Here is a 24,579-nt window from a genome sequence, read left to right as displayed (position 1 = left end):
ATACTGAATCCAAAACAGCGATGGCTCCACCTACTGCTCGCTTATTGGATGACACCCCTCCGACGGTTGTCCTTGCTGAGCTCATGTATGTTTTGCTCAACACTGTTGCATTAGGTGATTTTTACATCAACCGTGTGAAATAACATTACACAAACATTAGGCGGTAGCGGACTGGGGGGGGGGGGGGGGGGGCAATGGTGGGCACCCACTAACCCATTCATTTCCAGGACATGGGGCGATGGCAATGCATTATTGTGGTTTTTGTTTGGGCACAACAAAATAAAATCTATAAATGTTTTGTTATGCTACTTTAATCTGGGAAGAAGCAGAGTTATTATAGGGTGGCAGGACAGATATTCCTCTCTGGTATCTTCAGCTCTGCGTTCCTGACCACCTGTCCTGCTGCATCTCCTTCTACGCACCTTGCACCATGTTGTATTATTCTCCGGAATCTCATCACTCTAGGGGTATAGTGCACAATGAAACCCATCACCTTATATACAAAGCGAGCCCCCTACCCCCGAATGCAGTATTACTTACCCCAAGTGTATTATTACCCAAAGCAATCCCCCCACCCCAAGTGTATTATTATACAATGCAATCCCCTTACCCCAAGTGTAATATTATACAAAGCAATCCCCTTACCCCAAGTGTATTATTATACAATGCAATCCGCTTACCCCAAGTGTATTATTATACAAAGCAATCCCCTTACCCCAAGTGTATTATTATACAATGCAATCCCCTTACCCCAAGTGTAATATTATACAAAGCAATCCCCTTACCCCAAGTGTATTATTATACAATGCAATCCCCTTACCCCAAGTGTATTATTACACAAAGCAATCCCCCCACCCCAGGTGTATTATTATACAATGCAATCCCCTTACCCCAAGTGTATTATTATACGATGCAATCCCCTTACCCCAAGTGTATTATTATACAAAGCAATCCCCTTACCCCAAGTGTATTATTATACGATGCAATCCCCTTACCCCAAGTGTATTATTATACATAGCAATCCCCTTACCCCAAGTGTATTATTATACAAAGCAATCCCCTTACCCCAAGTGTATTATTACACAAAGCAATCCCCTTACCCCAAGTGTATTATTATACAATGCAATCCCCTTACCCCAAGTGTATTATTATACAAAGCAATCCCCCCACCCCAAGTGTATTATTACACAAAGCAATCCCCTTACCCCAAGTGTATTATTATACAATGCAATCCCCTTACCCCAAGTGTATTATTACACAAAGCAATCCCCTTACCCCAAGTGTATTATTATACAATGCAATCCGCTTACCCCAAGTGTATTATTATACAAAGCAATCCCCTTACCCCAAGTGTATTATTATACAATGCAATCCCCTTACCCCAAGTGTAATATTATACAAAGCAATCCCCTTACCCCAAGTGTATTATTATACAATGCAATCCCCTTACCCCAAGTGTATTATTACACAAAGCAATCCCCCCACCCCAGGTGTATTATTATACAATGCAATCCCCTTACCCCAAGTGTATTATTATACGATGCAATCCCCTTACCCCAAGTGTAATATTATACAAAGCAATCCCCTTACCCCAAGTGTATTATTATACAATGCAATCCGCTTACCCCAAGTGTATTATTATACAAAGCAATCCCCTTACCCCAAGTGTATTATTATACAATGCAATCCCCTTACCCCAAGTGTAATATTATACAAAGCAATCCCCTTACCCCAAGTGTATTATTATACAATGCAATCCCCTTACCCCAAGTGTATTATTACACAAAGCAATCCCCCCACCCCAGGTGTATTATTATACAATGCAATCCCCTTACCCCAAGTGTATTATTATACGATGCAATCCCCTTACCCCAAGTGTATTATTATACAAAGCAATCCCCTTACCCCAAGTGTATTATTATACGATGCAATCCCCTTACCCCAAGTGTATTATTATACATAGCAATCCCCTTACCCCAAGTGTATTATTATACAAAGCAATCCCCTTACCCCAAGTGTATTATTACACAAAGCAATCCCCTTACCCCAAGTGTATTATTATACAATGCAATCCCCTTACCCCAAGTGTATTATTATACAAAGCAATCCCCCCACCCCAAGTGTATTATTACACAAAGCAATCCCCTTACCCCAAGTGTATTATTATACAATGCAATCCCCTTACCCCAAGTGTATTATTACACAAAGCAATCCCCTTACCCCAGGTGTATTATTATACAAAGCAACCCCCTTACCCCAAGTGTATTATTATACAAAGCAATCCCCTTACCCCAAGTGTATTATACAAAGCAATCCCCTTACCCCAAGTGTATTAGTATACATAGCAATCCCCTTACCCCAGGTGTATTATTATACAATGCAATCCCCTTACCCCAAGTGCATTATTATATAATGCAATCCCCTTACCCCAGGTGTATTATTATACAAAGCAATTCCATAACCCCAAGTGTATTATTATACAATGCAATCCCCTTCCCCCAAGTGTAATATTATACAAAGCAATCCCCTTACCCCAAGTGTAATATTATACAAAGCAATCCCCTTACCCCAAGTGTAATATTATACAAAGCAATCCCCTTACCCGAAGTGTATTATTACACAAAGCAATCCCCTTACCCCAAGTGTATTATTATACAAAGCAATCCCCTTACCCCAAGTGTATTATTATACAAAGCAATCCCCTTACCCCAAGTGTAATATTATACAAAGCAATCCCCTTACCCCAAGTGTATTATTATACAAAGCAATCCCCTTACCCCAAGTGTATTATTATACAAAGCAATCCCCTTACCCCAAGTGTAATATTATACAAAGCAATCCCCTTACCCCAAGTGTATTATTATACAAAGCAATCCCCTTACCCCAAGTGTATTATTATACAAAGCAATCCCCTTACCCCAAGTGTATTATTATACAAAGCAATCCCCTTACCCCAAGTGTATTATTATACAAAGCAATCCCCTTAGCCCAAGTGTATTATTATACATAGCAAGCCCCTTACCCCAAGTGTATTATTATCCAAAGCAAGCCCCTTACCCCAAGTGTATTATTATACAATGCAATCCCCTTACCCCAAGTGTATTATTACACAAAGCAATCCCCCCACCCCAAGTGTATTATTACACAATGCAAGCCCCGTACCCCAGGTGTATTATTATACAAAGCAATCCCCTTACCCCAAGTGTATTATTATACAAAGCAATCCCCTTAGCCCAAGTGTATTATTATACATAGCAATCCCATTACCTCAAGTGTATTTTTATACAATGCAATCCCCTTACCCCAAGTGTATTATTATACAAAGCAATCCCCTTACCCGAAGTGTATTATTACACAAAGCAATCCCCTTAGCCCAAGTGTATTATTATACAAAGCAATCCCCTTACCCCAAGTGTATTATTATACAAAGCAATCCCCTTAGCCCAAGTGTATTATTATACATAGCAATCCCATTACCTCAAGTGTATTTTTATACAATGCAATCCCCTTATCCCAAGTGTATTATTATACAAAGCAATCCCCTTACCCGAAGTGTATTATTACACAAAGCAAGCCCCTTACCCCAAGTGTATTATTACACAAAGCAAACCCCTTACCCCAAGTGTATTATTACACAAAGCAATCCCCTTACCCCAAGTGTATTATTATACAAAGCAAACTCCTTACCCAAAGTGTATTATTACACAAAGCAAACCCCTCACCCCAAGTGTATTATTACACAAAGCAAACCCCTTACCCCAAGTGTATTATTACACAAAGCAAACCCCTTACCCCAAGTGTATTATTACACAAAGCAATCCCCTTACCCCAAGTGTATTATTATACAAAGCAAACTCCTTACCCCAAGTGTATTATTACACAAAGCAAACCCCTTACCCCAAGTGTATTATTATACATAGCAATCCCCTTACCCCAAGTGTATTATTATACAAAGCAAACCCCTTACCCCAAGTGTATTATTACACAAAGCAATCATCTTACCCCAAGTGTATTATTATACAATGCAATCCCCTTACCCCAAGTGTATTATTATACAATGCAATCCCCTTACCCCAAGTGTATTATTATACATAGCAATCCCCTTACCCCAAGTGTATTATTATACATAGCAATCCCCTTACCCCAAGTGTATTATTACACAAAGCAAGCCCCTTACCCCAAGTGTATTATTACAAAAAGCAAGCCCCTTACCCCAAGTGTATTATTACACAATGCAAGCCCCTTACCCCAAGTGTATTATTATACAAAGCAATTCCATAACCCCAAGTGTATTATTATACAATGCAATCCCCTTACCCCAAGTGTATTATTATACATAGCAATCCCCTTACCCCAAGTGTATTATTATACAATGCAATCCCCTTACCCCAGGTGTATTATTATACATAGCAATCCCCTTACCCCAGGTGTATTATTATACAAAGCAACCCCCTTACCCCAAGTGTATTATTATACAATGCAATCCCCTTACCCCAAGTGTATTATTATACAAAGCAATCCCCTTACCCCAAGTGTATTATTATACATAGCAATCCCCTTACCCCAGGTGTATTATTACACAAAGCAATCCCCTTACCCCAAGTGTATTATTACACAAAGCAATCCCCTTACCCCAAGTGTATTATTATACAATGCAATCCCCTTACCCGAAGTGTATTATTACACAAAGCTATCCCCTTACCCGAAGTGTATTATTACACAAAGCTATCCCCTTACCCGAAGTGTATTATTACACAAAGCAAGCCCCTTACCCCTGGTGTATTATTACACAAAGCAATCCCCTTACCTCAAGTGTATTATTATATATAGCAAGCCCCTTTCCCCAAGTGTATTATTATACAAAGCAATCATTTTACCCCAAGTGTATTATTATACAATGCAATCCCCTTACCCCAAGTGTATTATTATACATAGCAATCCCCTTACCCCAAGTGTATTATTATACATAGCAATCCCCTTACCCCAAGTGTATTATTATACAAAGCAATCCCCTTACCCCAAGTGTATTATTATACATAGCAATCCCCTTACCCCAAGTGTATTATTATACAGAGCAAGCCCCTTACCCCAAGTGTATTATTACACAAAGCAAGCCCCTTACCCCAAGTGTATTATTACACAATGCAAGCCCCTTACCCCGAGTGTATTATTATACAAAGCAATTCTATAACCCCAAGTGTATTATTATACAATGCAATCCCCTTACCCCAAGTGTATTATTATACAATGCAATCCCCTTACCCCAGGTGTATTATTATACATAGCAATCCCCTTACCCCAGGTGTATTTATATACAAAGCAATCCCCTTACCCCAAGTGTATTATTATACAATGCAATTCCATTACCCCAAGTGTATTATTATACAAAGCAATCCCCTTACCCGAAGTGTATTATTATACAAAGCAATTCCATTACCCCAAGTGTATTATTATTACACAAAGCAATCCCCTTACCAAAAGTGTATTATTACACAAAGCAATCCCCTTACCCCAAGTGTATTATTACACAATGTAATCCCCTTACCCCAAGTGTATTTTTACACAAAGCAAGCCCCTTACCCCAAGTGTATTATTATACAAAGCAAACCCCTTACCCCAAGTGTATTATTATACAATGCAATCCCCTTACCCCAAGTGTATTATTATACAAAGCAATCCCCTTACCCCAAGTGTATTATTATACAAAGCAAGCCCCTTACCCCAAGTGTATTATTATACAAAGCAATCCCCTTACCCCAAGTGTGTTATTATACAAAGCAATCCCCTTACCCCAAGTGTATTATTATACAAAGCAAGCCCCTTACCCCAAGTGTATTATTATACAAAGCAATCCCCTTACCCCAAGTGTATTATTATACAAAGCAATCCCCTTACCCCAAGTGTGTTATTATACAAAGCAATCCCCTTACCCCAAGTGTATTATTATACAAAGCAAGCCCCTTACTCCAAGTGTATTATTATACAATGCAATCCCCTTACCTCAAGTGTATTATTATACATAGCAATCCCCTTACCCCAAGTGTATTATTATACAAAGCAATCCCCTTACCCCAAGTGTATTATTATACAAAGCAATCCCCTTACCCCAAGTGTATTATTATACAAAGCAATCCCCTTACCCCAAGTGTATTATTATATAAAGCAAGCCCCTTACCAAAAGTGTATATTACACAAAGCAATCCCCTTATCCCAAGTGTATTATTATACAATGTAATCCCCTTACCCCAAGTGTATTATTATACAAAGCAATCCCCTTACCCCAAGTGTATTATTATATAAAGCAAGCCCCTTACCAAAATTGTATATTACACAAAGCAATCCCCTTATCCCAAGTGTATTATTATACAATGTAATCCCCTTACCCCAGGTGTATTATTATACAGAGCAAGCCCCTTACCCCAAATGTATTATTATACAATGCAATCCCCTTACCTCAAGTGTATTATTATACATAGCAATCCCCTTATCCCAAGTGTATTATTATACAAAGCAATCCCCTTACCCCAAGTGTATTATTATACAAAGCAATCCCCTTACCCCAAGTGTATTATTACACAAAGCAAGCCCCTTACCCGAAGTGTATTATTACACAAAGCAAGCTCCTTACCCCAAGTGTATTATTATACAATGCAATCCCCTTACCCCAAGTGTATTATTATACAAAGCAATCCCCTTACCCCAAATGTATTATTATACAATGCAAGCCCCTTACCCCAAGTGTATTATTATACAAAGCAAACCCCTTACCCCAAGTGTATTATTATACAAAGCAATCCCCTTACCCCAAGTGTATTATTACACAAAGCAAACCCCTTACCCCAAGTGTATTATTACACAAAGCAAGCCCCTTACCCAAAGTGTATTATTACACAATGCAAGCCCCTTTCCCCAAGTGTATTATTATACATAGCAATCCCCTTACCCCAAGTGTATTATTATACAAAGCAATCCCCTTACCCCAAGTGTATTATTATACAAAGCAAGCCCCTTACCCCAAGTGTATTATTATACAATGCAATCCCCTTACCCAGGGCCGGATTATAATGGGGGCACAAGGGGTCAGTGCCCCTGGGCCCCCCTCTAGCTAGGGGCCCCCTGTGGTTGGCATGTATTTTTCAAAAAACATTTTTTTTTTTAGCTAAAGGTTTTGTGCATGGGAGTGGGGTAGTGCTGCAGCTTCACCTATCTGCCAATGTGACAATGATTAATGGTGCTGAGCATTGGGAGCCAAGTGTGCAGTGCATTACTGGGAGTTGACTAAGTCCCATGACACTTTGCACCAGAGGGCAGAGACTGAGACGTTTGTGCTGAGCTCTGATTGGTGATTAGTGATTCATTACATGCTTCTCAGGCCCATGGATAACAGCAGCAGCAGCCTAGTCATGGGAGGATTTTTAATCAGAGGCAGCACTGGGACTGTGAGGTCTCCTACAGAGTAAGGTGCAGAGGGACAAACACAGGCTTTTCATGTGGTATGTATGTACAGTATGTATGTATGTATGTACAGTATGTACGTACGTACATATATATATATATATATATATATATATCCCCTGAAGTTACCCATTGACCAAGTTTATACTGCCTTTACTCTGTGTTTTGACAGTGTAATATTCCCCCATGCAGTTTGCGGCCAGTAATGACAAGTGCAAGGGGGCCCCCCTGTCTAAAGTGCCCTGGGCCCCCCGAAGGATTAATCTGGCACTGCCCTTACCCCAAGTGTATTATTATACAAAGCAAGCCCCTTACCCCAAGTGTATTATTATATAAAGCAATCCCCTTACCCCAAGTGTATTATTACACAATGCAATCCCCTTACCCCAAGTGTATTATTACACAAAGCAATCCCCTTACCCCAAGTGTATTATTACACAAAGCAAGCCCCTTACCCCAAGTGTATTGTTACACAAAGCAATCCCCTTACCTCAAGTGTATTATTATACAAAGCAAGCCCCTTACCCCAAGTGTATTATTACACAAAGCAATCCTCTTACCCCAAGTGTATTATTATATAAAGCAAGCCCCTTACCCCAAGTGTATTAGTATACAAATCAATACCCTTACTCCAAGTGTATTATTATACATAGCAATCCCCTTACCCCAAGTGTATTATTACACAAAGCAAGCCCCTTACCCCAAGTGTATTATTATACATAGCAATCCCCTTACCCCAAGTGTATTATTATACAAAGCAAGCCCCTTACCCCAAGTGTATTATTATACAAAGCAATCCCCTTACCCCAATTGTATTATTATACAATGCAAGCCCCTTACCCCAAGTGTATTATTATACAAAGCAAGCCCCTTACCAAAAGTGTATATTACACAAAGCAATCCCCTTATCCCAAGTGTATTATTATACAATGTAATCCCCTTACCCCAAGTGTATTATTATACAGAGCAAGCCCCTTACCCCAAGTGTATTATTATACAAAGCAATCCCCTTACCCCAAGTGTATTATTATACAAAGCAATCCCCTTACCCCAAGTGTATTATTACACAAAGCAAGCCCCTTACCCGAAGTGTATTATTACACAATGCAAGCCCCTTTCCCCAAGTGTATTATTATACAATGCAATCCCCTTACCCCAAGTGTATTATTATACAAAGCAATCCCCTTACCCCAAATGTATTATTATACAATGCAAGCCCCTTACCCCAAGTGTATTATTATACAAAGCAAACCCCTTACCCCAAGTGTATTATTATACAATGCAATCCCCTTACCTCAAGTGTATTATTATACATAGCAATCCCCTTACCCCAAGTGTATTATTACACAAAGCAAGCCCCTTACCCCAAGTGTATTATTACACAAAGCAAGCCCCTTACCCCAAGTGTATTATTACACAAAGCAAGCCCCTTACTCAAAGTGTATTATTACACAATGCAAGCCCCTTTCCCCAAGTGTATTATTATACATAGCAATCCCCTTACCCCAAGTGTATTATTATACAAAGCAATCCCCTTAGCCCAAGTGTATTATTGTACAAAGCAAGCCCCTTACCCCAAGTGTATTATTATACAATGCAATCCCCTTACCCCAAGTGTATTATTATACAAAGCAAGCCCCTTACCCCAAGTGTATTATTATATAAAGCATCCCCCTTACCCCAAGTGTATTATTACACAATGCAATCCCCTTACCCCAAGTGTATTATTACACAAAGCAATCCCCTTACCCCAAGTGTATTATTATACAAAGCAAGCCTCTTACCCCAAGTGTATTGTTACACAAAGCAATCCCCTTACCCCAAGTGTATTATTATACAAAGCAAGCCCCTTACCCCAAGTGTATTATTACACAAAGCAATCCTCTTACCCCAAGTGTATTATTATACAAAGCAAGCCCCTTACCCCAAGTGTATTAGTATACAAATCAATACCCTTACCCCAAGTGTATTATTATACAAAGCAATCCCCTTACCCCAAGTGTATTATTATACAAAGCAATCCCCTTACTCCAAGTGTATTATTATACAAAGCAATCCTCTTACTCCAAGTGTATTATTATACATAGCAATCCCCTTACCCCAAGTGTATTATTATATAAAGCATCCCCCTTACCCCAAGTGTATTATTACACAATGCAATCCCCTTACCCCAAGTGTATTATTATACAAAGCAAGCCCCTTACCCCAAGTGTATTATTATATAAAGCATCCCCCTTACCCCAAGTGTATTATTACACAATGCAATCCCCTTACCCCAAGTGTATTATTACACAAAGCAATCCCCTTACCCCAAGTGTATTATTATACAAAGCAAGCCCCTTACCCCAAGTGTATTGTTACACAAAGCAATCCCCTTACCCCAAGTGTATTATTATACAAAGCAAGCCCCTTACCCCAAGTGTATTATTACACAAAGCAATCCTCTTACCCCAAGTGTATTATTATACAAAGCAAGCCCCTTACCCCAAGTGTATTAGTATACAAATCAATACCCTTACCCCAAGTGTATTATTATACAAAGCAATCCCCTTACCCCAAGTGTATTATTATACAAAGCAATCCCCTTACTCCAAGTGTATTATTATACAAAGCAATCCTCTTACCCCAAGTGTATTATTATACAAAGCAAGCCCCTTACCCCAAGTGTATTATTATACAAAGCAATCCCCTTACCCCAAGTGTATTATTATACAAAGCAATCCCCTTACCCCAAGTGTGTTATTATACAAAGCAATCCCCTTACCCCAAGTGTATTATTATACAAAGCAAGCCCCTTACTCCAAGTGTATTATTATACAATGCAATCCCCTTACCTCAAGTGTATTATTATACATAGCAATCCCCTTACCCCAAGTGTATTATTATACAAAGCAATCCCCTTACCCCAAGTGTATTATTATACAAAGCAATCCCCTTACCCCAAGTGTATTATTATACAAAGCAATCCCCTTACCCCAAGTGTATTATTATATAAAGCAAGCCCCTTACCAAATGTGTATATTACACAAAGCAATCCCCTTATCCCAAGTGTATTATTATACAATGTAATCCCCTTACCCCAAGTGTATTATTATACAAAGCAATCCCCTTACCCCAAGTGTATTATTATATAAAGCAAGCCCCTTACCAAAATTGTATATTACACAAAGCAATCCCCTTATCCCAAGTGTATTATTATACAATGTAATCCCCTTACCCCAGGTGTATTATTATACAGAGCAAGCCCCTTACCCCAAATGTATTATTATACAATGCAATCCCCTTACCTCAAGTGTATTATTATACATAGCAATCCCCTTATCCCAAGTGTATTATTATACAAAGCAATCCCCTTACCCCAAGTGTATTATTATACAAAGCAATCCCCTTACCCCAAGTGTATTATTACACAAAGCAAGCCCCTTACCCGAAGTGTATTATTACACAAAGCAAGCTCCTTACCCCAAGTGTATTATTATACAATGCAATCCCCTTACCCCAAGTGTATTATTATACAAAGCAATCCCCTTACCCCAAATGTATTATTATACAATGCAAGCCCCTTACCCCAAGTGTATTATTATACAAAGCAAACCCCTTACCCCAAGTGTATTATTATACAAAGCAATCCCCTTACCCCAAGTGTATTATTACACAAAGCAAACCCCTTACCCCAAGTGTATTATTACACAAAGCAAGCCCCTTACCCAAAGTGTATTATTACACAATGCAAGCCCCTTTCCCCAAGTGTATTATTATACATAGCAATCCCCTTACCCCAAGTGTATTATTATACAAAGCAATCCCCTTACCCCAAGTGTATTATTATACAAAGCAAGCCCCTTACCCCAAGTGTATTATTATACAATGCAATCCCCTTACCCAGGGCCGGATTATAATGGGGGCACAAGGGGTCAGTGCCCCTGGGCCCCCCTCTAGCTAGGGGCCCCCTGTGGTTGGCATGTATTTTTCAAAAAACATTTTTTTTTTTAGCTAAAGGTTTTGTGCATGGGAGTGGGGTAGTGCTGCAGCTTCACCTATCTGCCAATGTGACAATGATTAATGGTGCTGAGCATTGGGAGCCAAGTGTGCAGTGCATTACTGGGAGTTGACTAAGTCCCATGACACTTTGCACCAGAGGGCAGAGACTGAGACGTTTGTGCTGAGCTCTGATTGGTGATTAGTGATTCATTACATGCTTCTCAGGCCCATGGATAACAGCAGCAGCAGCCTAGTCATGGGAGGATTTTTAATCAGAGGCAGCACTGGGACTGTGAGGTCTCCTACAGAGTAAGGTGCAGAGGGACAAACACAGGCTTTTCATGTGGTATGTATGTACAGTATGTATGTATGTATGTACAGTATGTACGTACGTACATATATATATATATATATATATATATATATATATCCCCTGAAGTTACCCATTGACCAAGTTTATACTGCCTTTACTCTGTGTTTTGACAGTGTAATATTCCCCCATGCAGTTTGCGGCCAGTAATGACAAGTGCAAGGGGGCCCCCCTGTCTAAAGTGCCCTGGGCCCCCCGAAGGATTAATCTGGCACTGCCCTTACCCCAAGTGTATTATTATACAAAGCAAGCCCCTTACCCCAAGTGTATTATTATATAAAGCAATCCCCTTACCCCAAGTGTATTATTACACAATGCAATCCCCTTACCCCAAGTGTATTATTACACAAAGCAATCCCCTTACCCCAAGTGTATTATTACACAAAGCAAGCCCCTTACCCCAAGTGTATTGTTACACAAAGCAATCCCCTTACCTCAAGTGTATTATTATACAAAGCAAGCCCCTTACCCCAAGTGTATTATTACACAAAGCAATCCTCTTACCCCAAGTGTATTATTATACAAAGCAAGCCCCTTACCCCAAGTGTATTAGTATACAAATCAATACCCTTACTCCAAGTGTATTATTATACATAGCAATCCCCTTACCCCAAGTGTATTATTACACAAAGCAAGCCCCTTACCCCAAGTGTATTATTATACATAGCAATCCCCTTACCCCAAGTGTATTATTATACAAAGCAAGCCCCTTACCCCAAGTGTATTATTATACAAAGCAATCCCCTTACCCCAATTGTATTATTATACAATGCAAGCCCCTTACCCCAAGTGTATTATTATACAAAGCAAGCCCCTTACCAAAAGTGTATATTACACAAAGCAATCCCCTTATCCCAAGTGTATTATTATACAATGTAATCCCCTTACCCCAAGTGTATTATTATACAGAGCAAGCCCCTTACCCCAAGTGTATTATTATACAAAGCAATCCCCTTACCCCAAGTGTATTATTATACAAAGCAATCCCCTTACCCCAAGTGTATTATTACACAAAGCAAGCCCCTTACCCGAAGTGTATTATTACACAATGCAAGCCCCTTTCCCCAAGTGTATTATTATACAATGCAATCCCCTTACCCCAAGTGTATTATTATACAAAGCAATCCCCTTACCCCAAATGTATTATTATACAATGCAAGCCCCTTACCCCAAGTGTATTATTATACAAAGCAAACCCCTTACCCCAAGTGTATTATTATACAATGCAATCCCCTTACCTCAAGTGTATTATTATACATAGCAATCCCCTTACCCCAAGTGTATTATTACACAAAGCAAGCCCCTTACCCCAAGTGTATTATTACACAAAGCAAGCCCCTTACCCCAAGTGTATTATTACACAAAGCAAGCCCCTTACTCAAAGTGTATTATTACACAATGCAAGCCCCTTTCCCCAAGTGTATTATTATACATAGCAATCCCCTTACCCCAAGTGTATTATTATACAAAGCAATCCCCTTAGCCCAAGTGTATTATTGTACAAAGCAAGCCCCTTACCCCAAGTGTATTATTATACAATGCAATCCCCTTACCCCAAGTGTATTATTATACAAAGCAAGCCCCTTACCCCAAGTGTATTATTATATAAAGCATCCCCCTTACCCCAAGTGTATTATTACACAATGCAATCCCCTTACCCCAAGTGTATTATTACACAAAGCAATCCCCTTACCCCAAGTGTATTATTATACAAAGCAAGCCTCTTACCCCAAGTGTATTGTTACACAAAGCAATCCCCTTACCCCAAGTGTATTATTATACAAAGCAAGCCCCTTACCCCAAGTGTATTATTACACAAAGCAATCCTCTTACCCCAAGTGTATTATTATACAAAGCAAGCCCCTTACCCCAAGTGTATTAGTATACAAATCAATACCCTTACCCCAAGTGTATTATTATACAAAGCAATCCCCTTACCCCAAGTGTATTATTATACAAAGCAATCCCCTTACTCCAAGTGTATTATTATACAAAGCAATCCTCTTACTCCAAGTGTATTATTATACATAGCAATCCCCTTACCCCAAGTGTATTATTATATAAAGCATCCCCCTTACCCCAAGTGTATTATTACACAATGCAATCCCCTTACCCCAAGTGTATTATTATACAAAGCAAGCCCCTTACCCCAAGTGTATTATTATATAAAGCATCCCCCTTACCCCAAGTGTATTATTACACAATGCAATCCCCTTACCCCAAGTGTATTATTACACAAAGCAATCCCCTTACCCCAAGTGTATTATTATACAAAGCAAGCCCCTTACCCCAAGTGTATTGTTACACAAAGCAATCCCCTTACCCCAAGTGTATTATTATACAAAGCAAGCCCCTTACCCCAAGTGTATTATTACACAAAGCAATCCTCTTACCCCAAGTGTATTATTATACAAAGCAAGCCCCTTACCCCAAGTGTATTAGTATACAAATCAATACCCTTACCCCAAGTGTATTATTATACAAAGCAATCCCCTTACCCCAAGTGTATTATTATACAAAGCAATCCCCTTACTCCAAGTGTATTATTATACAAAGCAATCCTCTTACCCCAAGTGTATTATTATACAAAGCAAGCCCCTTACCCCAAGTGTATTATTATACAAAGCAATCCCCTTACCCCAAGTGTATTATTATACAAAGCAAGCCTTTTACCCCAAGTGTATTATTATACAAAGCAATTCCATTACCCCAAGTGTATTATTATACAAAGCAATCCCCCTACCCCAGGTGTAATATTATACAAAGCAAGCCCCTTACCCCAAGTGTATATTATACAATGCAAGCCCCTTACCCCAAGTGTATTATTTTACAAAGCAATCCCCTTACCCCAATTGTATTATTATACAATGCAAGCCCCTTACCCCAAGTGTATTATTATACAAAGCAAGCCCCTTACCCCAAGTGTATTATTATACAATGCAATCCCCTTACCCCAAGTGTAATATTATACAAAGCAATCCCCTTACTCCAAGTGTATTATTATACAAAGCAATCCCCTTACCCCAAGTGTATTATTATACAAAGCAATCCCGGTTCCTGTGTAGTTTCACGGCGCCCACCGAGCCCGCAGCGTGGGCGAGCGAAGCGAGCCCCGCAAGGGGACTGAGACGCACGGCGCCATGCTGGCGCTGTGAAACTACACAAGTACCGCAATCCCTTTACCCCAAGTGTATTATTATACAATGTAATCCCCTTACCCCAAGTGTATTATTATACAATGCAAGCCCGTTACCCCAAGTGTATTATTATACAATGCAAGCCGTTACCCCAAGTGTATTATTATACAAAGCAAGCCCCTTACCAAAAGTGTATTATTACACAAAACAAGCCTCTTACCCTAGAGGTGCCCATACACTTATAAGATTTACAGTGGTACAAGTAGAAAAAATGTCTCAATGTTACTGTACCAAAAATGGGCGTGGTTAGGGGGTGTGGTTGTATGACATGAGGGGGAGTGGCTTCATGACAAAACTTTAGAACACAATGACATTTCTGTTTGGGCTTGGCATTGCATCCTGCAAATTTACACAGTAATGCCTGTTACGTGTCACACACCCAATACATAATACCCATGCCATAATGCCCATTGCGCCGCTGCCGCACAACTGATGCCCATTACTAATATGCCCCCACAGTGCCACACATATATGCCCCCACAGTTCCAGATATCATATGCCCCCACAGTGCCACACATATATGCCCCACAGTGCTAAGTATGCCCCCAGTGCCAGATATGCCCCACAGTGCCAAACATATGCCCCCACAGTGCTAAGTATGCCCCCAGTGCCAGATATGCCCCACAGTGCCACACAAATGCCCCCACAGTGCTAAGTATGCCCCCAGTGCCAGATATGCCTTAACAGTGCCACACATATGCCCCCACAGTGCCACACATATGCCCCCACAGTGCTAAGTATGTCCCCCAGTGCCAGACATGCCCCCACAGTGCCAGACATATGCTCCTACAGTGTTAGGTATGCCCCCCAGTGCCAGACATGCCCCCACAGTGTCACACATATGCCCCCAGTGCCAGATATGCCCCCACATATGCCCCCACAGTGCCACACATATGCCCCCACAGTGCTAAGTATGTCCCCCAGTGCCAGACATGCCCCCACAGTGTCACACATATGCCCCCAGTGCCAGATATGCCCCCACAGTGCCGCACATAAATGCCCCCCAGTGCCAGAATAAGCCAGCAGCAGCAGCACAACTCACCCTCCATGTCTGCAGTGCTGGCTGTCTTCTTGTGTCCGGGTGTCATCTCTCCCTCCAGAGCCCCGCTGCCGCCGCTTGCTTCTGTGCTTCCCTTGGTGGGGAGCGCATCACTCATCTCTCCTTCCCCGGCTGTGACTATCCATCAGCCAATCATATCTCGTGGGCTGGCTCCTGATTGGCTGCCGGCCCATGAGCTCTGATTAGCTGACAGGCAGCCCAGTCACAGTGACACAGGGAGGAGAAGAAGAGACGCGCAATGCGCTCTCTTCCCTTACAAAGGGAATCAGCTGTGGCGGGTCACGCCCCCCGCCACTTACATATGTGTGCATGCGCAGTAAGCAATTCGGGGGGTATTTGTTATGGCGTGACGGGGTACCAGCACAATATGTTTTACCGGTACGCCGTAACACCCCGTACCACCCCGTACCACCATAACAAATCCTTCGAGTAGCCCTTGCCGGACCGCACATCGGATTGGAAGTAGAGATTAGGCACATACAAATTTTCACGTTCACCTGATTCCCCCCCCCCCCCCCCCCCCGATGTATTGAATCAGTTAAAAGTGAAAATATAGTCAGTTACGCTAATGCAGCTATTGCTGCCAGTCCATTGGTGGAGCTACGTGGATCAACAAATCTATTGATACCCTGCCAATGAATGGAGCAAAGAGTTGATGCCATCCCAATTGGTGGATTGCGGGTCTACTACTGTCCTCTTGATAGGTGGAGCTAAGTGGATCAGTGCATCTATTTCCCTCTTTCTGATAGGTGGAGCTAAGTGGATCAGTGCATCTATTTCTGCATTTCTGATAGGCGGGGGTATTTAGAAACCTATAATTTTTGTTCTTCCATCCCATTTGCAGCAGACAATGCCATCCTAGAGATTTATGGGATGGTGATGTCCACCACTATTGGGATGAAGGAATCAAGATTTTAGGGTTCTGAATACCCACAAAGAACCCATTATAGGAGTATGACAGCCATTAAAGTTGTAAGTTAGGTATGCCCCTCTTTTTGCATAATTCCCTATCGGGGGTGTTTTATTGGGGGATATGGACATCTTGAAGAAAGATACCTATATGTGTCTACATATTAGTTGTTAGTATGGCAAGCATTTTAAATCAACGGGGACACCTCTGTAAAGATACCTTTATATGTGGAAACTACTCCACTATGGTGTGAGTACGGTACGCCATCTATATATACCTCCTCTTGTCATTACTTCATAAGCTCCAATATACAGTATTTCTCCCGTTTAATAGAGACACATTATATTCTATATTTCTTCTTTTTTATGAATGAACACTAATCACAAGGAGAATAAGGAGAAGTGAACCATATATATCTACAGTATGTGACAAGGAGACACTAGTGGGACTATTTGTGAACTATTATTGTGTGATACACGTAAAGATTTTTGTTTTTAATACAAAAACGTATTTCTTTATTTTCTCCAGAGATATTCACATAAGGGGACGCAGGGCTTGTTCTGCCCCCTGCTGCCACCTAAGGTGGCACTTGTACTGCCCTTTCTTTTTCTATTGGCCCTATGCCCCTCCCACTCACTTCTGCAGTTGTGGCCAAAAGTGGAACGAACAGGAAGTTGGAATGGGCCTGGGGCATTCTGGGGACCAGGAAGCAAGGAAAGAAATCTAGGTCAGGATGGTTATCAAAAAGCCTGAAATCGCATGGCTGACGGGCTTTTAACATCTAATCAAGTGATGTGATTTGATGTTTCATTGAAAACGTATTGTTCTAACAACCAATGGTTACTCTTCGCCCATGCGCAGGTCAGCTGATCTGCAGACAGCCATTGGATGGGTATCTGATGACTAAAGGGCCCTACATACGCAGAGATGTGTGCCAGAGATACATAACGGGAGATTCAGCACAAGAGATTTCACTCTTGTGGCTCATTTCAGACAATGAGCCACATACAGAGAGATTTGTGTCAAGGCCCCCACATACAGCACGATATTCAGGCATTTTCTGAGCGATTCTAACAAATCGCTCAGAAAATGCCTGAAGATGCATGTAAATCGCTGTGTATATAGCCCACACAGCGATTTACATGCGCGCACCCGCCGTTCTGAATCTGTCCAAGATTCAGAACGGACGGGCTGTACAATTCAGAGCAGTCGCTCAGAAAGCTCCTGCTCATCTCCCGCATGTGTGGCTGCGGGCAGATGAGCAGGGCCGAGCGACTGCAGACCCGCCGCAGAACCCGCCGCCGCCACCCCTGACCCCCCTCCCCCACCAGCTGTAGCACCCATCGCCACCCCCACCTCACCTCTCCTCTCGGCGGCAGCGGGGCGGCAGCGCGGCGGACATGTTAAAAAAAAAAAAATTTAATTTCAAAATGGCCGCGGCCAGCCAATCACGGCTCGGCGCGTCATTGCCCCGCCCCCTAGAGCTGGCTATATTAGCCAGCTCGAGACGGGGTAGGGGCAGTCAGTCCGACGGCGGAGAAGGAGAGAAGAGCTCCTGAAGTCCTGGGAGGCGCGGCCAATGCAAAAGAGCTTAAAAGGCCGCCGCCCCCAGGTGAAGAACACAGATGAAGAGGCAGAAGCCCTGGGAGGCGGCAGCCATGCAAAAGAGCTTAGGCGGCTGCCGCCCCCAGGTGAAGATGCCGCAGAAGCCCTGGGGGGCTGAGCTCCCCTGGGTGAAAAAAAGAAGAATCAGATTAATAAAATATTTTAAAACCAGTGTTTGTGTGTTTTATTTTAATATTTCCTTTACAGGGGGGCTATAGGTACCGGCGGGCCTTTAATGCCCCACATGCTGGTACCTGTGGTTCTCCCAAGTACCAGCATGTGGGGCAGGCTTGCTGGGACCTGTAGTCCTACTGTAAAAGACAATATTACTTTTAAACAAGCTATCAACCCTGCACCCACCGCCCAGGGGTGCAGGGGATAGCCCCGGGCTGCAGCCCAGGCCTGGGGTGCCCTGGAGAGGGGGGACCCCCTTATTTGGGGGGTCCCCACCTCCCCAAAAACTCCCGGCCTGGGCTGACTAGTTAGGGTGGGTAATGCTTTGGCCACGGGACACCATCAAGCGTGTCCCCTGGCTATGGCATTACACCCCCTGCTAGTGGAGCCTGGTGCTGGTCTCCTAAATACGGGGGACCCTATTCATTTTGTCCCCCCGTATTTTGGAAACCAGGGCCAGCTCAAGAGCCTGGTGCTGGTCCCCAAAATCCGGGGGACCCCACGCACTTTGTCCTCTGGATTTTGGGAACCAGGACCACTCAAAAAGCCCGGGGCTGGTCATGCCATTTTTTTATTTTACAAAATGATTGTATGACAGGACGAGACGCTGGACCCCGGACTTGGTAAGTATTTTTTTTCATGTCCGTTCCCACTGTACCACCAATGTTTAAAAGTTTGCATATGGGGGGTCGGTCGGTGCAGGGGGAACCACTAGCCACCAATGATTAACTTTTTTTGTGGGGGGGGGGGGGGGGGCAATATTAGGGGGAGGTGAAAGAATACTTATTAAGTAATGTTCAGTAATAATAACATTTTTGTGATGAAGTGCAGTGTTGTACTTCACTTTCTGTGACAGATTTGAAATCTCCCGTGCTGAATCTCCCAATTTGAATCTCTGCACCATCTACAACCCGCAATATAACTTATATCTGTGCTGGAGGTGCTGGGGGGAGATTTTCACCTCATCCTGATTTATAGGTGTCAGAAGTAATTGGGCACTGACCATTATTTTCAATGTTCTACCTTTTGGGCTAAGAACATGTCGACACTATAACTTCTACAATAAATGCATTCAGACAATGAAGACAGCGCCCAGGTCTCCTTTCTGTCATGACTAATTAGGATTCATCTGGTACACGGTGACCCAGCCAAGAAATGTAATTGGCTCCAAATGCTTTTCCAGTTTGGGGCTCCTTATTAACCGTGCGGCTTGGGTGACTGATCAAGGACAACGAAAAAGAGGTCACGGGTTGTTTCAAACCTTCACAACTTGGAAGCGAGGCTACAAGTGATACAAGTGATACAGCAGCACACACACTGCACAACTTGCAGCTGTGAGAGCCACTTCCTGACGCACACAGGACGCCGAGAACTACATTTGTTTATTCCGGGGTATTTTAGCAAACGATAACATGAACCGCCTGACCCTTGTAATGCGGATACACTGTAGCTCCCACGAAGAGTCCCGCTGAATATACAAATATAAAACGCAGGTTTTTTCCAGGAACGCACACTATTAAAATAATTCATTTCTTCCTGCGCTGTCTGGTGTGTTTCCATTTAACCAACGTTTCACTGATTCATTCGTCTCTGTAGCTTTTCTGAATCACTTTCGGTACTAGTGGACTCAGAGGAACTGATTCCAATAAGGTTGGTATTGATCAGCCACAGAGGGTACCACTAAAATGCAAAGGTGGTAGAAGGCATCTGTGGGAATAAGACGCCTCCTGCCAGCAGGGACTTTGTGGGAGATGTTATATTCTCCTGTCCAGGGAACACCTACTGGCATGGGGTTCTACCTGGTGAAATGGCAATTTTGAGTCCCAATAATCCACGGCTGCTGGGGTGGTTACGGAAGCTGGTCCGGGCACAAGTGATGGGGGCAAATGTAGAGTCCAGGTGGTAGGTGTCCTTTGCTGTGTTACACCAACGCGTTTCGCTTAACAGCTTTTTCAAGGTGATGGGTCACTAGGAGACCCTAGCACTGTCCCAGAGTCTAACGCACTGCGCAGGCCTCCAGGAAAATGGCGGCTGTGTTATTTTCCATGGTTTATCCTACTGCACTTGCGCAAAATGCCAGGAAATGGGCACCGCACCATTATTCCTGTGGTTTCTGCAGCGCTGATGCTGCCGACATGGGTATCCAGAGGGGAAGTATTGAAAAAAAATGGGGCAGTGTGGGACACCCAGGACCTTGGGGGAGGGGGGGGGGGGGGCTTATACACCACACACTGCACCCATTATAGATATGCCAGTGGCGTAATGCTTTCATAAAAAGTTGGTTATTTTTTAAACTAAAACAATATAAATGAGCTTCACGGTGAATGAGCTGCTGCTGGGTGTCACCTATAAACATGGAATACTAATTGTTCGGACTAAAATATATTGTAGGACTATTTTCGGTACTCTTTACCTAGCACGGCGCCCATGATTTTGATCGTGGGCATCGCAGGTAAAAAAATCGCGGGCATTGAATGCACTAAAAATCGGGTGCGACGCGACCGACGCGATGCCCGCGATTTCCCATAGGGAACAATGTTAAATGTCTCAATTGCCCCGATTTTCATGTTCAATGCCTCAATTGACCCGATTTTTCCATAGGAAACAATGTTAAATGCCCACAGAGGCCAAATAGCCACCCTGAAGTGTGAAATGGCCCCCACAATTGTTAACGCCACCCCACGATCAACGTCAACCCGAAGCGTGGCGAGCGCAGCGAGCCCGCGAGGGGCGGCGGTACGCGTCCTACGACCTTTTAATATCCCCACTATCCACGTCGGCGTGGAGTTGAGAATAGAATAGTGTGGTGAGCGCAGCGAGCCACCGAGCCCGAAGCGTGGCGAGCGCAGCGCGCCCGCGAGGGGACGCGGATACCTTCACAGGTATCCGCGTCCGCTCGCCACGCTTCGGGCTCGGTGGCTCGCTGCGCTCACCACACTATTCTATTCTCAACTCCACGCCGACGTGGATAGTGGGGGTATGAAAAGGTCGTAGGACGCGTACCGCCGCCCCTCGTGGGCTCACGTTGATCGTGGGGTGGCGTTAACAATTGTGGGGGCCATTTCACACTTCAGGGTGCCTATTTGGCCTCTGTGGGCCATTTAACATTGTTTCCTATGGAAAAATCGGGTCAATTGAGGCATTGAACAGGAAAATCGGGTCAATTGAGACATTTAACATTGTTCCCTATGGGAAATCGCGGGCATCGCGTCGGTCGCAGCCGATTTTTTAGTGCATTCAATGCCCGCGATAGGCGCCGTGCTAAGTAAAGAGTACCCTATTTTCTTGTTCTGACATCATAGCACATCCCCACCGATCGGTGACATCACTGGAAAAGCAGAGAAGGGGGAAATGTGCTCACGGCTCCCCCCGCCCAAACACATGATCAAGCAGAGGACAAATTCATGTGGTACGTTATTACAGGCATGGCTCATAGTGTCGACACAATAAAGGTGGACCACTGAAGGTTGACGGGGCTTAGGTTGACAAATGAAATTGGTAGAAATGGCTACGGTTGAAAGGTCGACACAAGCATTAGGTTGACAATGGAAAGGTCAACATGAGTTTTTTTTTATTGTAAGTCGACATGGACACCGTACCAGTGTACCGCGTCCCCCCACGTGGCTCACTGCACTCACCATGCTTTGGGCGCGGTGCCTCCCTAGGCTCTACGGGATGGTAGGGTATAAAATGGTCAAAAACAAAAAAGCATGAAAAACTCATGTCGACCTTTTGACCTTCCAACCCCGTCGACCTTAGCCCTGTCAGCCTTTAATGGTCAACCTAATGCCAACCTTCATAGTGTTGACCTAGCGACCGTCTCCCCATTATTACACCTCACAGTCAGAGAGCGCCAGACGCAGTGCAGCAAGTAACAGCGCTCCGTTATCAGACAGCGAGCAGCACAAACTGGTCCGTGGCGTCCAACACAGCGCCTGAAGCCCAGCAGCGGCGGCGGCGGCGGCTGCAGCCCCGGCAGGAAGCTTTTACAGCTGACCTTTCCTCGTCCCTGAGCATCTGCTTCATATTCTCCCTGACTTTGCTGAAAGATTTGCTTATCTTACAGCTGACATTTTCCATGGTCCGCCGGTGACATCCCAGCGATGAGCTTGTACGAGCTATTTGAACATGTCCGTCTATCTATAGCCGCTCTCTCTGGATGAGACCCAATGATCAGTCTCCTTCTGACGTCAATGCAAGAGAACAGCCGGCGTAAATCAGACGGTTCTGGATGAAGGATTTGAAGGCGAAATTGCACGACTGTATTTCCGAAGTCCTAATGTAGCCCTGACCTGCACTCACCTGGCGGTAGGAGCTTGCGCATTGCGCGCAGGGAGATAAGTGCATGAGCTGCACTCAGGGTTGCTGATCCCTCACCCCCTCTCTGTACACTCGGGCCCTGATGCTAATCTGATTGGTCCCTGGGGTATTTGCGCCGGGGACCGATGTTTGCAGTCTGGGCATGCACATATTCGCATATGCAGGGCCGCTGTGCGGGCGCAGTCAGTGACTTGTACACTCGCTGTGACATTCGCACGTCAAAGGAAGTCAGCTACCCAGCCAGAATCTCACACCCGGACTGCGAAAACATAGGTCAGTCAACCAGAATCATCCCCTTGGCGTGCTACTCCTGCACTCTTGTGCCATTTCTACACAAATGATACACCAGGAAACGCCACCAATCTCTGCGCAGCTCCTCACTGAGCGGTTCCGAGGGGGAGAGCCGAGCCCACCAAGGCGTAATGTAGAGTTGTATGGCTGGCCGGACTCTTGTCTCCGTACCGGCGGCATCCTCGGCATTAGTACGGAGTCAGGAGCTGACTCGCAGGCTCTGCAACATTAGTCTAGGCTTCACTTTGGACATATTTCAGACTGGCGCTGCTGCTTTGCCCCCTATCTAGTGCCCACTGAGCGTATGCATAACGCAACTGTTGCATTTTGAAATGTTAATAGGTTATGTTGACTGCTAGAACCTAGAATTGACACTCTTTCACCAGTCCTATTGTGCCTCAGTAAGAGCCATCGTGATTGGCCGAACAGTGGGAAATAAGCCATTATCCCAACAGACGGGGAAATTAGCTCCTAGTCACTGTGGATTTAGATCACACCAGATAAGTTGGAGGGCTGGATAAATAGCTGCTAGTTACTAATACGTCACAATGGCGTGATGTGGATGTCTGTTCGGTTTTCCCGGCACCGAGTGAGAGTCAGAAGATAACCCAAAGGGGATCCGGACTATTTGTCTACAGCAAAAAGACAGACAACCATTAGGTCGACACCATTAGTTCGACAAGTAAAAGCGTTGACATGTAAAAAGGTTGACATGCAAAATGGTCGACATTCAAAAAGGTCGACACTACCATTAGGTCAACGGTGTCTAGGTCGACAGTCAAAAGGTCGACATGGGTTTTTTTCACTGTTTTTTGAGCCGACATGTGCCGACAGGCCCTATTTCATGCACTACTATCCAATAGGGCGAGGTAGGAGAATAAAATAGTGTGCCGAGCGCCGCGAGGCACCGTGCCCGAAGCATTGCGAGCGATGCGAGGGGCTGCGGTTCACTTCAAACTGTGTCCATGTCGACTGTGTTGACAGTTGGGTAAAAAAAACTGTGAAAAACCTCATGTCGACCTTTTGACTGTCGACCTAATGGTTGTGTCAACCTTTATGCATGGTGTCCTTTTTGCATGTCGACCATTTTGCATGTCAACCTTTTTACATGTCGACCTTTTTGCTTGCCGAACTAATGGTGTCGAGCTAATGGTTGTCTATCTTATTGCTGTAGATCCCTTGTCCCGTTCCACCCAAAGACGGTTCTGTTAGGGAG

At 43.5% G+C, this 24,579-nt stretch overlaps 1 protein-coding gene across 1 annotated transcript in view; it reads right to left on the bottom strand.

The window, feature by feature from the left end:
• PDE4B (phosphodiesterase 4B) overlaps positions 1-24,579 on the bottom strand; it is a 338,958-nt gene that overhangs the window by 240,372 nt on the left and 74,007 nt on the right. The window lies entirely within an intron of this gene.

This window comes from Crinia signifera, chromosome 8, assembly GCF_055691185.1.
Source record: "Crinia signifera chromosome 8, ASM5569118v1, whole genome shotgun sequence".
NCBI classification, from domain to species: Eukaryota; Metazoa; Chordata; class Amphibia; order Anura; family Myobatrachidae; genus Crinia; species Crinia signifera.
This window is presented reverse-complemented; position numbering and strand designations above follow the sequence as displayed.